The following is a 14,584-nucleotide window of genomic DNA, read 5'->3' on the forward strand; positions in this document are numbered from 1 at the left end:
AGAACTTATCAGTACGCGCTTCGGAGTATCAGAGGCGACAACACTCTTGCCTATTACGCGATGTGATATAGTGATGATTCTCAGAGGGGTTGGAAAGTACTGGTAGTGCATCTTATCTCATTTGTTCCGGGGTATGATACTGTGAAATGCGTACTGATGCACACATTAAAAACGGGTAGTGTGGTCCGATCTACCAGTGAATTCGGGATCATTCGGTGCCGAGTCTGGTAGTTGGGTTGGCCTGCTTATTTCTGTCTCTGATACTTCTTTCCAGTGGTTAAAAAAGGCTGCTAACCTCAGGATAACTGCCCAGAGGATAACAATTTTATCCAAAGGATAGTGGTATCCATAGGATAGCACTATCCAGTGTTGATGAAACTGGGCCCAGGCGTCTAATGTAAACCGCACTGAGAGGTGCACATGGAGTAGGGTTTATAATTATAAGAACTTTACTTTAAGCTAATGGAGTGTCTGAGCACCTATAGTCTTCATGACTTCCAATATGCCAGTAATTTCAATAAAAACCTCCACCATCTTCTTCAACTGGTTCAATCAGAGACCACAGACCTGCTTTTTAATTAACAATTCTCATCTTTATCCCGCATTTCATTTTCCAACTGTTGGCAAATAAAAACACGTATTTAGGAGCTAAATATTTAATTACCATGAAGTCTACTATGTTTAAATATAGACTATTCATTTATTTATGTTAAAGGTACCGTATGCAGAATATTAGTGCCAAAATTCATAAAAATAATTTACCTGGTCTATATGTCTACCATCTTAATTACTGGTTTTAAATTTTAATGGAAATTTTAAGAAATCAGAATGAGGCTCTCCACACTGCATGTCATGTGTGACCAGACAATACGCAAGATTATCTGCACAAGTTGGGTTTTACATAAGATTGATTCGATCCTGATAACTTAAGAAACTCTTTACATCAGAAGTGTCATCTTAGAAAGCAACACTTAAGTGATGACCAAAAACATGGTGAATACATCCTGCTGTGCAGAAGACTGTATTCTAGAGAATTTAAGAGAAAACAACCTAAAAAAAATCCATAGATACCCGGTAAATTGTCAGCTTTTATCCATTGCCTCTTCTCCCACTCCCCAAATCTACAAAACATATACATATATACATACACACATGCACGTGCACACACACACACACACACACACACACACACACACACACACACATATGCAGGCACACAAACACACATCTGTAATCATTTCTGATTTTACGGAGCACAAGTGTCAAATGTCTGCACATGCATGAAAAGCGTGCCTTTTGAAATAACCAAATGTCAATTGACACCGTGCAGCCTGCCAGTATTTGCCACATAGTTGATTTGATTTAATTTCCTGTCTGGTGTCGTTTAAAAAAAAGTATGTTGGAAATGTTTTGTTGATTGTATATAGCTAAATCCACAGGAATTGGCTCGGAATGACATTTATTTTTGTCTATATTGCGAGGGGATTCTCTTTGTATTTTTAGTGATAAATGTTACCCCACATGACCCCCCCCCCTTCCATTCTTGATAAAGAAATTACCCCATATGGGATTGTGAAAACTGTAATGCAAAATGCATTTAAAAATTATAGGAAGGTTAATTTCAAGTAATGCATATATGAGAAAGCCCTTCTCTTTAGGTGAAATTAACCGATTTAACATTTTAAATCTCTACTTCTGTGTGCAACCAACAGTTTTAACTTTTTGATATAGTGAGGCAATGGGACTTAACAATAGGAGACAATTTGTAGCCTTGTACATGTACTGTAATATTTGGAAGTTTGTTACTATTGTATTAAGTTCATGCATAGCATGCAAGGTCCATCAAAATACTTTGAAGTTAATATTGGAATCTTCAATAATGATAAATATAATAACGCAGTAATCCTTCTACTTGGCATATTTATTACATTAATTGATATTTTGTAGAAATTACAGGCTAAAACATGCCAAAATCATCTGCATGACTCCCTTCTCACATCAAGGCATGAAGCTTTGCTCCTGTGCTATTTTATGGTACAATTAAGTCTGAGACTAGGCTATCTTGAATATTTCCCATTTTAAATTACTGGCATTTGGAAGTGGTCATTTTTGTGATATTGCGGACTGGGCAGGCATACCATACATCCAACGTGTTCACCAGACACATTCTTGTAACTTAATAATCTCTTTGTCCTACAGACTAAAATTGCTATCCATCATATTAGCATTGTCAGTTTAACTATCCTTGATGTCTAACATAAATGACTGGCTATTTTTAGCAGGTAAACACAACGCATAAGTCGTTCGGATGCTGGTATATTCCTGCGTTTTCAACTAAAATCCACATATATAACATCAAGCGGGCTAGTTTATGACAGAGTGCAAATGACGACAGTTAACCTGGTAGCATGAGGGCGAGTGTTTTGTCGACTGAGGAGTGAAAGCAAGATTTACAATATCTGCTTACATGACCATGATTCTGTCTTCAGATAATGTAGGCAAATACTCGTATGGTGCCATATATACATGTATCGATCAGAGGGAAATAAACATTTAAGTTTAGTTATGGTAGCTAGCTATAGGAGAAGAGTCTCATTTAGAAAATATTTGCTATATTGACTTTAAAATGTGCATTAAATCTCACCATTGATACATGTTCCTTTCAACCTCCTGCCTCCTTCCACATACCCACACACAAAAAATAGAAAAAGAAATATTTATTGCCGAAAATATTAGAATTCTGGCAGACTTAAAACTCTAAGCTGCAATGCCCACTTAAAGCTATTGTTTGTCCTATAGGTTATGGCAGCATAATACAGCATGTTCAGAGGAATGGGTGTGAAAGTACTGTGTAATAACCCAATAATGCGATCAGAGCCACCACTGGGTGACAACCAGTCATCGATCATGTCTCGGACCTAATATCCAGTAATTCTTGAGGGGAGGGGGGGTATTAAAAAAAAATTGAATTATTTTTACCACACAACAAATTGATATAATATAGATCAAATTTCGATTCAGAGCATACCTTATCCCAGCCAAAAGGACGGTTTAATTGTATGAATCCCCTCTTCCACCATACCCCATTTCTGCCGACCTCAGTTTATTTATACTACTACGTACCCAATATGTCCAGCACTACTAATTAATTTACTGATTTAGGATATAATGTCTATAGGAGCACCTGCAATTAAAGCATTACACAACATTTTCTAGATAAAAAATAACACTGGAGGATGATAAAGTATGGTCTTAATGCTGTGCGCATAAGACCTTAAAGGGATAAAAGCTCTTCGTTCTGGCCAAAAAATTAATTTTCCTGAAGTAAACAACAATTTTCCCATACTTACCAATGGTTAATGAATCCATTTTTACATTCAAATTTAGTCCCTGGTTTTTTTCTAAAAAGTTTGTTTTTTGTTAAAATCTCTTAAGAGATAATAACAGAGTATAGCCATCAATGGAGGTCATGTGGTCTAAAGACAAGCTCAGATATCAGAATAATAAAGCTATAACTGCCGTTTTTGTGGTAAAACAGAATATATTATATTTCTATGAGTTAATTTTATTGTGAAATATAGATCTCAAACGAAGAGTTATTATCCCTTTAATTGATTTTACCAGCCAAAAGGTGATATCCTACATGCAGCCCCAATCATCTGATACATCCTGGGCATACAGGCAAATTACGAAAGACACACAATACACACATGTACATGTTTGGATCACTTAGAGCACATTCAGAACAGTGGACTACCAGATATGGGGATCAAATATGGCCAATCCACTTGAACGCTTGTTTTGTTACCCCTGCAGGGGATCTATTCAGTGTCTAATCAGGAATTAAGTGGCAAGCTTTTTAGTGGGTTATTGAAATATCAGATCCACAGATCTGTTAGTACTTTATCTGTTCTGAATACGCTCTTACATTCATAAACATCGACTATAGAGGACAATTCATCAACCACAAATCAAATCATAATGAAATATGCATATGCACCTGAAAGATCTGTGTTATTTTTAGAACAGTTACTGAGAGAATCATATGGGAATTATATTAGACGAGATTGTTCATTATTTGTAGTGTTGAAGTTAATTCATACAATCTCTCTCTGATACGAGGAAAAACCTTTCTCGATCTAGTCCACCAATCTAATTGGGCTCACAGACAAAAGGACTGCTGTTTGAGAGGTTTGACTGAAAGTACCATGCACCCTTTTGGCCAGAAAACGTCCATTCTGATTCAAACATTGATCTAGGTTTCGATGCCATTTGCCACCTTTAAGGATGTAAAAAGGGACGACTTTTAAGGGTCCACTTTTTCAGAAAGAGACCCCCTTAATTCCCTCAATTTATGCAACTCCATGGCCTGTTAACCTACAACCTGATTCAGGAAATGGCTACAGAAATGAGATAATCTTATCTCTCATATATCAAAGTTGTTTATGGCCAAGTAAATACTAGCAACTATTAACCTATCAAAGAGGAAATGATTTGTCGGTTGCCTATCTGATCTGGAACTTCAAGCATGCTACACGCATAACCCCCTTGTCATGAGTGGGTGGCATTCCTGATCAAAAGTGGAGCACAAGTCCCCATTTATCAATAATAACAAATATCTGTGCACTTAAATTTGTATAGGCCCACGTATGTGTTACACCTCTAAAATATTGATCAACAAACGGATAAATTACACAACAACACAAGTAATATTTACCGCAAATCTGCGCATTTTTTTCTTGGTAATTTTAGTCTCTGAGGGATCTTTTTCTCTTTATAAAACTAAGCAAAATTACTGGGAAAACATACGCAATTTATAAAATTATTCTCAATCAAAGACACTTCTAATTAGTGACGTAGTTTCAACCTCAAACAAGTAAATATTTATGGTTTCTATGGAAACACTTCTATTTATGTTTATTGCATGTTCAAGTAAAATCATAAACATGATAATTTCCCCCTTAATCCAAACAAAATTCATCATTAATATGTTTTCCTAGGTAACGTTTTTTTATAATCTTAACAATTCTATTTTTAAAAAACTTACTAATAGCGTTATCAATTAATCATAGACCCCAGTTCCAGAGGTTAGATCGATCAATCTACTTTAGATCGACCTAACTCCCTGGGGGGTTCATGCTAAATAGCTGTCAGCCGAGCGGACACGAAAGTTAATTACCCCCTTACAGCTTGTAGTAGGCGGGATGGACATTTAAGCCGGATTATCTGACAGTAATCTAGTGAGACTCCCCGCGGGGATAGATCGATCTAAAAGCTCTGGGAATACAGCCATAATGTTGTAAAAATATTCAGAATATGTCGTATGTTTGAAATTAATTAGCAATTAACCACGATCGTTCTAGTCAGACAATGGGTTCCAGGCCCGTAGCCAGCAATTTCAAAAGGGGGGTTCTTTTTCTGAAAAAGTGGACCTTTTCCCATAAAAACTCCATGTACCTAGGTCAAATTTTACCCAGAGTGGACCTTTTTCCAGCAAAAGGGACGGTTCTTTCGAACCCCCCGAACCCCCCCTGGCTACGGGCCTGGGTTCATAACATCAGCTCAATCATCAAGTATCTCGCAAAATGCACACAGGTATATGAGTGGCATTTAATTTCCATTAACTTCAAGGTTGCCAAAGATACATCATTATTCAAGGATTAAGCCAGCTTTATCTATAACTGAGGCAAAATATTTGTTCTGTTGCTTGGGCAATGCCTGTATCATTAAATGTCTTTATCCAGATTCCAATACAATGTATTTATGAATACAGTTTGCTTGTTCAGTTATATCTGTAGCATAAATTTAAAAACATAAATATACAAGAGCAAAGGTTTAAAGAAGAAGTAAAATAAAGAGGCAAATGTTTTTAAAGACACATTTTTCACAATCTTTTTGATATTATTTTTACAGGAAATATACTGTATGCTACTTAATTATCTGTGTGAATGCCAACAGCACTGGTGTATAGTTTTAAAACTTCACTAGGTGCTTTCAAAATAAACTGTTACGAAAGAAAATAAGAAAGAAAATGAAAAATAAGAAGAAAATAAGCCCAAGACAGAATACAGTTGAAGAAGCACGCTGAGGATTTTGTCCAACAGTGGAACACTGAATGATGATGAATGAAAGAAAATGAAGATTTGATGCTTTTTAAAAGACAAAATAAAACAGACAGTCGGTCCTATCTAAAATAAAACCAAGAATTCTTTTTTTTCATCCTATCCTGCTTCCCACTATCTCTCCCCTTCCTTCTTCTACCAATTACTCAATAGTTATCAAACTCACCCTCCATCAAAAACCCATATGAATTATTTGCCAACACTTGCACAAAGTGGTTGTTTCAAGGGCAGCGACGGCGATCAATACCTTATCTTCCACACTACTGATAACAAAGTGATGACAAACCAAACGTAGAATTAATGCCTGTCATTACGGATCACTTTATGATTTGTTATCTGCAATGAAAGATGGGTTCTCTGAAAACATAAACAATCAATCATATCCACCGTTTCGTTTCTGATTTCTTCAATTCATCTGCTATGATGATAACTCATTTTTGTACGTTTAAAAATATTAACTGGTATTTGCCTTTATTTAACTGGTATGTAATGTCCCATAATTTGCTCTACATTTTCATTATCTCACTTAATGAACAGACCATCCCTTTTCCTGGCTTTTCACAAGTACACCACATGATCATGGACAATCTCAGGCCTACCCAACTACCAGACTCGGCACCTAAGGATCCTGAATTAACCGGTATATCGGACCACACTACCCGTTTTCAAGGTGTGTGTCAGATCGCATTTCGGATTATCATACCCCAGAACAATTTTTGTAGAACGACTACGGGCTCGTCCTGTTGGTGTTCTGACTGATACTCCGAAATGCGATCTGATACACACCTTGAAAACAGGTAGTGTGGTCCGATATACCTGTTAGTTCAGGATCTTTATGTGCCGAGTCTGGTAGTTGGGTAGGCCTGAACCTCGTATTCATTTCATTAGAAGATATAATGGCCACAAATTCTTGTACAAGGACCTTGCATCTACCTTGAGTGTCAGGGCATTGTAAAGCTAGCTTGCTCACTATCTTTTCATTTGTAAGCTTTACAGTGTGGTATTGCTGATGTGGGTTTTATATGAAACTAAGATCGAGCCAGCAACACCGAAATCTAGAACCTATAGGTACTTGGATCTTGTATACAGACCAACTTTTTCCTTGCATGGACTCACAAGATGCCAGGGACATCATTGTTTGTAAGGTTTAATCAAATTATGCGTTGAAAGAATCATGCAGCAGAAAAATGGGGCATTTTCAAACATACAGGAAACCAAAATTAAAGTTTCTCAGTTTTGATTTATCCAGTTATATCACAAGCTAACATACTAAAACAATAGATTTTTATACTGGATCTTATTCTGAAACAGTGATCACGACGTTAAGATGAAGAAAAAGAGAACTTTTGTGATCTCCATTTCAACATAAGATCCAGCAAAACGAGGTACGTATTAGAATTTATTTTTTCACTATCTATGTAGACCAACTCCCCATCAGAAGTTATTTTGTGAAACATGCCCTTGGGGACCTAGTCTGGAAGAGAGGCCAATACTAATTTACCATCCCTTTGGAGAACAAATTGCAATCAAAATCGTTATTTCCTCAAGTTAGGACTAGACTCCCACCTTCTTGGTAAAAAAGTAAATTGTTTCTTAAGTGATTTTACTTCTTTACCTATGAGCGCATTCCCAGAGATTTAGATCGATCCAACTAGATCAACCTTACTCCCTGGGGGTTCACGCTAAATTGCTGTCAGCCGAGCGCGCACGGTAGTTAATTATCCCCTTTCACTGTTTCAGCTTTTAGTAGGCGGGACGGACATTTAAGCCGGCTAAGCTGACAGTAATCTAGTGAGACTCCCCACGTGGGAATAGGGTCTATGAAGCATGACATTTCAACCTTTCAATACAGACCCTTAATAACCTTGACGATTCCTGTTCCCTATAGCGCAGGGTTCAACAATTGTGCATGCACGAAAAGTGCGCTGTCTGAAATAAACAAACTAATGAAATTGACAAACCCTGCCAGTGTTTGATGTCTAGTTGATTTTATTTAATTTGCTTTCTGGTGAAGTTTTATTTGAATCTTAAGTAATAATAACTACAATCTCACATCACAGTGGGTCACCATATTTGATCCGTGGATCTGTTAGTTTACTGTTCTGAATGCGCTCTAACTCTCTAAAGAAATTACTTTTTTCTCACATTTACACTGGGGACAATAAAACCCTATTCCACTCTGAACAATATAGTTTATTATTATATTATTATTATTATTATTATCATTATTTATTTTATTTTTTATATGGTCAACCAAAATCAGGACTGTTCCTTCTTTTTTTATTTATTCATTGTATTCTGTTATTATGTTGTTGTTATTATCATTATTATTATTTTGTAAACAGCAAATTACGTATACGTATACAAAAATCAGCTTTGACCCTATTAATTTTCTTAAGCAGTATGTAGCAAAAGGGAATAAAATCCCCATTTTGTAGTAAGAGTCTGTAGTTTTCTATGTCAATACTTTTTCCACAATGTTTATCTGAAATGTTGACACTGGCAATATGAAATATTAATATAGATAAAAATGGAGGAGTGCAAGACAGCACACAAAATTCTCAATCAGAGGTCAAGTCACCAGCAATGTCTAAATAAATTATTTCCCCAAGTAAATTCGTTCATTTGACATTAAATGGCTTGTATGCACTAGCTTATCAGTTCTCCTGAGAGTTTCTTTCCTGTGATTGCTCTGTTCGTGTTGTTTATGATAAGAAATATGCGTTCATTAAGGTTATTGTGTGTCTCTCATGGCAATCACTGGACATCAGTCTGTCCTGTGGACTTAAATAAATAAATAAATATAATGACAGTAAGATGTCCATTATATGACAATATTTAAATTAAAGGGATAACAACTGTTCGTGAGATATCCATATTTCACTATAAATACATAGCAATCAACTCATAGAAATATAATAATTCTATTTTACCACCAAAACAGCAGTTAACGCATCACATCACATGATCTCCATAGATGGCTACACTCTGTAATAATCTCTTAAGAGAATACAACAAAAAACCAAACTTTTTAGAAAAAAAAAAAAACAGGGACTAACTTTGAATGTGGGAATGGATTCATTAACCAATGGGAAGTATGTGCCCCTCTTACTTGTATAAGTCCTTGGTACAAAACATAAATTTTCATTCTGTTAAGTATTTAACACTTAATTCAATATGAACACCAGTTCATATCATGTAGGATATATATGTATGGAGTTTATGGCCACATTCAAAACCGTAGACTACGTGATATGAACTGGTGTGCTCAAACTGCGATCATACCATCAGCAGCTAAGTGGACCAATTTAATTATTATTAATGTTGAGCACACCGGCATATGAGAACAGTAATGATTCAATCTTTTCAATGGGCAAAAATTATTGAATTTTCAGATACATAATTTTCTAATCACAAAACCATATTTTTTTATATAGCCTCTGTGGTAATTTTACTACACAGAATAGATCTTCAGAATAGCCTTCTTTTTAAATTTTGTTTCTACCAGTCAATAGAAAAACTTCTATTTTAAGAAATTATGGCCTAAAAAAACAGCATTTTAAAATTCACAATTTTCCCCCACTGAAAAGATCAAGAAATTACAATATCTATCCATGGGGAAGAATATTCCTATAATGAATCAATCTTCATCTGCCTATAGTGGATTGGGGACTGAGCCACCATAATCTTACTAAAACAAATCATTTGGAGTGGTGAAGGTATACGGCAGTTTTTTCGACACCAAACATATACACACATATTACAGAGATCAAAGGGAGAGAGAGAGAAAAAGAAAGAGGAAGAAGACAGTGAAAATAACAGCTAGCTGATTGTCACTTTTGTACATTTTCTTTTGACATACTTTGATGATACCCTGCCTAAGTAAAAAATAAAAATGCTCTCTAAGGACTTCCAACACTTATTCAGAAAATTTTCAAAAGTATGCCTTTAGACTGGTATAGTTGATTGTGAATAGCCTAGCTACTTTTGCAATTGCAATCATGAGATGAAAATGACCATGTCCTCTTTGTGCTTACCAAAGCAGCAGTGCAAAAAACAAAAACTAGGATTTAGCTTTAAATAGACGGATCCTCGCGTTCATTTCGATCCTCCCGCCGCCTTCTCCCTACACGCACTTACGCATGCAGGCATGCATGCACACACACACACACACACACACACACACACACATACACACACAAAAAAAAACACGATATGTCCTTAAACTACCTGGATAAAATTTCAAAGACCACTGTATAAGCATCGTAGAAACTCGAAAATAAAAATAAAAACGCCATACACTGATGAAAAAATAGAACAAAACAGACGCACGTTCTATAACACGTTTACGCGTGAGTCTATCCATGCTTTGTAGAACCAATAACCAGTGTTGAAGTGAGTGAACCACTTCCGTAAGACGATTTGACAAAGGTCGAAATATTGGAGCAGATTGCTTATTTCCTCTTGCACTTACCTTGCGTCTAAAGACTGATTAGCATCTGTAGAATTCAGAAATATAATTCTGCATTTAAGGTCGAGCCTGTTGGAGGTCGCGGCTTTTGACTGTACACGCCGTCTTGTTGCTGTCATTTGTGATGTTGTTGTCGATTTCACACATGCCGGTTCCCGGGCCCTGATTGATTCCGACTTCTGATTGGTTTGCTCTCAATTGCGCTCTTCCATCTCTTGGGTCGCCTCCCTTGAGAGCATCTAGCGACACGATCGCATGTACAGGCGCTATCTGTCGTCAGGTTGTTGCCATGGGGATCTATTATTATATACCTTGTCGTTGAGATTGTTCAGGTAAAATCCATATGATAGATTATATTGCTGCATTTTGATGGGAATAACACGTTTTCATTGTACACATGAACTTACATGACCAAAGGCTCAGCAGCGTTAGGGGAAAAGAATTATGCTCGAACAATGCGATGACAGAAATCCTTAAACTTTAATTTTTTTAGAATAAATACTATATATATTTATACAAAGGTATTTTCTATGTTTTCCAGTTAACCAAATAATAATCCTTATGAAACTGACAATTTCATGTTTCATTTTAAATAAAATTCTTAAACACGGTGTTGTTTGTAAATGAAATCTATTTTTATTTCTATGAAATTATTATAAACCTTCTCAACCAAATTCTCTCTCTCTCTATCTTTCTCTCTCTCTCACACACACACACACACACACACACACACACACACACACATTGTTCTCAGCCAACAGTGACCTGTTCGTACGTGACTTGCTCTTGAGACTTCCTGCCACACATTATTGATTTTGACATCAGTTTTATCTTTGTTTTTAATTATGAAACTACTCGCGCTCAGGCGATTTTGATGAGCTTTGAGAGTGTCGTGTTTCTAGGGCACGTTAGTCTAGATTATTTATAGCACAGACGAATATATATGAGACGTGAAGTGTTAGTACATTAATTAGGGTCTCAGACACGGTGGCTCAATGAAAAAAATTTAAACAAACTCATAATAATAATAATAATAATAATAATAATAATAATAATAATAATAATAATAAAAGGGGTTTATTGTTGTCTCTTTGCAATATATATACAACATATATTTATGTAAGAAGATGATGTTAAAATAAAATAAGACATCAATTAGTTAAAATCTCTTAGAACAAACATTTAAAATGGATATACTATCAAAATTTAAAATAAAATATTATTCTTAAAGCCTACAAGTTACGAAAAGACACAATCCATTGAAATACTTATAAGCAGTATAGTATACTATAGGGGTTAAGTCCTTTATGTAGGTAGACTTGATTATAACCGGTCCCTTTTTCATCGATAGGCCTTATGGGTATTTGTTAAACGATGATTCAATTCATGATAAAGTCATTTAATCTTATTAAAGGTAGGTCTATAGCATACACATTTGAAAATGACCCCCAGTCACATTTTCTGTGTCTACATTGTATGCAAAGCTGCTTTTCCTTTTCCTTGAAAAAAATTGAAACCCCTCAAATAAATGCACCTGATGCCGATTTTTTCCTTCTGAAATTACAGGAAAGCATGGCGATCTAATTGACTGGTCATACATCTAGAACTATTTTTTTATTATAAATGATATATATATATAAAAAAAACCAAACCAAGTGCAGCAAAGACGGATCAAAATGTTTTCATGAGTCGGATATATAAATATACTGTATACCTTCTAAATGTTTTTTATTCGTGAGTAGGACCTTTATACCGTTCTTTTTATTGCCTATTTTGAATCACATTTCTTTGTCTAACCATCTGTTCCTAATTATATTTGTGATTGAATAATCCTTAACCCCAGGTGAATTAGAGATAAAGTTAGACAAAGAGAATAAAGGAATGATATTGACGGAATTACCCACCAACAAAGCCACTCGTCAAACACCTGCCTGCTGCTGAGCGTCAGCGCATAGCCTAACATTGTACTTGTTGTGATTGCTGTGTGTCTCACCTGCTGCAATTGTAGCGCCCTTGGCATGGAGCACCTGGTTATGTCTCCATCTCCGACTCTATGGATAAAAGGCATGCACAATAAATATACTAATTAAAGGGATAATAACTCTTCGTTTCGGCCAAAAAACGAATTTTTCTGGAGTAAACAACAATTTTCCCATACTTACCAATGGTTAATGAATCCATTTTTACATTCAAAGTAAGTCCCTGTTTTTTTTCTAAAAAGTTTGGTTTTTCGTTAAAATCTCTTAAAAGATTTTAACAGAGTATAGCCATCAATGGAGGTCACGTGGTCTAAAGACCAACTCAGATATCAGAAAAAATAGCTATAACTGCTGATTTTGTGGTAAAACAGAATATATTATATTTCTGTGAGTTATTCGCAATGTTCTTATTGTGAAATATAGATCTCATGCGAAGAGTTATTATCCCTTTAATAACTCATTACAAAATCTCTGGAAATTTTAGCAAGTTACCTTGCCAAATCTGTTGATTAAATACGATCTATGGGCCCGTTATGAGCATGTGATCACCCAAGAAAGAGGATCAATCTATATGTAGAGCACCTCTCTCTCTCTCTCTCTCTCTCTCTCTCTCTCTCTCTGTGTGTGTGTGTGTGTGTGTGTGTGTGTGTGTGTTGTCCCTCTCTCCAAATTATTATTTGATCAAAAGATGACGCGGAACGAAGTAAAAAATTACCCGTGATACCCGGAAGGATGTGTAGAGGAACTTACACTTTTACACTGGATGTTTTTTTTTATTGAAAATGCAGTGCTTTAAAACTTAACATTGAACTCCTACTCCTGGTCTTTTACTCAGATCCCCAAGCTGACACGGTCTCTAACCTAGTCTACAAGCAGCACCATACCTAAAATCTAAACTCTCTGGGAAACTAATGGAACTAGGAAACACCTGCCCGCTGCCCTGCCCTCCCCCCCCCCCCCTTGGGGCGTTCATAAGCGTTCATAATTGTTGTATTGCCATATTCACATATTCGTTGACTGAATATGCTTGTATTTGACCCTACTTATACGGCTCCATCCAATAAACTGTATTATGTATTAAGTCAATGAGTCAACTCCTTAACTTCATCACAATGCCGGGTTTATGTTGAATATTTGTTTTTAACGTAAACGTACTGGGGATATATCATAGTTAGAAGCGGTTTGTTTGCTAACTACATCGCAATTTGACTAATGGCCTCTGCCTATAGTATGTCAAGACACTGAACAAGGTGGGTCACTTTTTCGATTCAATTGCTTTTAAAAAATAATATAAAATTTATTATTACTTTAAAAAAATTTTTTTTTTTTTTTGGGGGGGGGGTCATATTTGATCCTTTGCTATGTAATACTATCTGTTATATGGACAAAAATTAATGTTAGAGATAGGTACTGAATACAGCTCAAAGGTCGAGTACAAACTGTTTGTGCGTGGTATTTATCTGCTGCTTTGGCAATTTTTTTCAATTATTTAGAAAAGCATTAAAAGCATTAGTGTGATTTAGGAAAGGTAGACCATGCAGTGAAGATTTCTTATACTGTGTGTAGGTACATGAGGCATGTCCTTTCAAGTAGCTTCATATTTCCATCTCAAGAACACCGTTGAAAAACAAGGAGCCGTGCCACCTGACTACTTGATAACCACCTTTAAAAGTGTTTACCTATGTAGGAAAAAGTAACTGAAAAAATAATTAACTTTCAGAATGGTTGAAATCTAAAGTTCGTTTGGTTTGAATTTGAATTACAATTCAAATATAACCAATAAGCTAAATAGCGTTCGACATAAACTTGCATTCTTTGCACGGTGTAATGCACTTTCTTTTTTTTTTTTTTTTTTTTTTTTTTCTAGTTGCTAGTCAAGTTAGTTATGACCATGCTTGGATAACTTGTAATATAAAATTCCAAACATATTTTGAAGAGCGTTTCTCTCGGGGGTCTTTAAGTGTATGGATGTAAAAAGCGTATTCTGTAAAAGTCAACTAAATGAGGAGTTC

The 14,584-nt window shown here is 35.7% G+C and overlaps 1 protein-coding gene across 1 annotated transcript in view; it reads right to left on the reverse strand.

Moving 5' to 3' along the window:
• LOC106171289 (adenylate cyclase type 5) overlaps positions 1–10,752 on the reverse strand; it is a 57,250-nt gene extending 46,498 nt beyond the window's left edge. Inside the window, exon 1 of the mRNA XM_087013206.1 lies at positions 10,597–10,752. The gene's annotated coding sequence lies outside the window, so the exon portion shown is untranslated. The remainder of the gene's footprint in view (positions 1–10,596) is intronic.
• Between the last annotated feature and the right edge of the window lie 3,832 nt (positions 10,753–14,584).

This window comes from Lingula anatina, chromosome 5, assembly GCF_051362555.1.
Source record: "Lingula anatina isolate TDL-2025a chromosome 5, LinAna3.0, whole genome shotgun sequence".
NCBI lineage: Eukaryota > Metazoa > Brachiopoda > Lingulata > Lingulida > Lingulidae > Lingula > Lingula anatina.